The sequence below is a fragment of the Haemaphysalis longicornis genome, unplaced genomic scaffold, assembly GCF_048455015.1.
Source record: "Haemaphysalis longicornis isolate Haplotype H1 unplaced genomic scaffold, Haemaphysalis longicornis Haplotype H1 scaffold_14, whole genome shotgun sequence".
Taxonomy (NCBI): Eukaryota; Metazoa; Arthropoda; class Arachnida; order Ixodida; family Ixodidae; genus Haemaphysalis; species Haemaphysalis longicornis.
Window position 1 is genome coordinate 60,649,520 of NW_027526245.1, and position 1,265 is coordinate 60,650,784.

The window sequence follows — 1,265 nt, forward strand, 5'->3', positions numbered from 1 at the left end:
AGTAGTGAAAAAATTCCCGCCAGGTGGGATCCGAACCCAAGACCTCCAGAATACCGGTCTGGTGCTATAACCACTACGCTACCGGCGGGGCTGTTTCCCCACCACTTTTTGGGGTATTTATGTCAAGGCATTTTTTTATTCTTGCACTTGGGGGTGGTAGCCAGCTCCCCTCGGACTACTCGGGGTGAAGGGGACCTTCTTTTTAACCCCCGGGCCGTAGCTCGAGTGTCTGCGACATGTCGACAGTGGTCGACCAGCGTTGAACCCTCTTAAGAGACCTTTGGCAACAAGACTGACAGAACAGAGGCCCTCACTATGCTTGTAGCGAATCAGAATTGCAAAAGGAGGGGTTGGGTGAAATAAGACAGAATAAGGGTTGGCAGTCAAGAATACCTCGGTAAGCGAAGAGACAAATGTGGTATGTCTTAGAAAGAGATGAAGCATTTTTTGAGTCAGAAAGATCGTAGTGAAAAAATACCCACCGGGTGAGATTCGAACCCACGACCTCCAGAATACTGGTCTGGTGTGATAACCACTACGCTACCGGCGGGGCTGTTCCCCACCATTTTTTGGGGTATTTATGTGAAGGTATTTTTTTTTGTTTCCTGCACTTGGGGGTGGTAGCCAGCTCCACTCGGACTACTCGGCGTGAAGGGGACCTTCTTTTTAACTGCCGGGCCATGACTTGACTGTCAACGACATGTCGAGAGTGGTCGACCAGCGTTGAACCCTCTTAAGCTACCTTTGGCACCAAGACTGCCAGAACAGAGTCCCTCGCTATGCATGTAGCGAATCAGAATTGGACATGAGGGGCTCGGTGAATTAAGACAATTAAGACAGATATATATATATATATATATATATATATATATATATATATATATATATATATATATATATATATATATATATATATATATATATATATATATATATATATATATATATATATATTGTAGTGAAGAATGTTAGCTTTGCTCCCGAAAAGCATCAGAGTCGTCATTACCCAGAGAGAGAGAGAACGCAGTTTAATGGTACTGACGAGGTCTGTCCAGCAGATAGCCTAACATGCTACGTCAGGTGAATAATGACACAAATGAAAAAAAAAAAAAAAGAAAGAAAGAAAAAACGACAAGCGGTCTGTATACAGAGTTCAGTAGTACGATGTAAAAGTAAAAGAAGTGTTAAAACACACTAGAGAATTGTTCTAGCGCACTGGGGAAATGTTCGCTTTCAAATTTAGCAGAGTTCAGGCAACCGCGGAG

At 43.1% G+C, this 1,265-nt stretch overlaps 1 non-coding gene across 1 annotated transcript; it reads right to left on the bottom strand.

The window, feature by feature from the left end:
- Positions 1-477: 477 nt before the first annotated feature.
- On the bottom strand, positions 478-550 carry Trnat-agu (transfer RNA threonine (anticodon AGU)). The gene has a single exon. It is a non-coding gene; the product is annotated as a tRNA-Thr (tRNA).
- Positions 551-1,265: the final 715 nt, after the last annotated feature.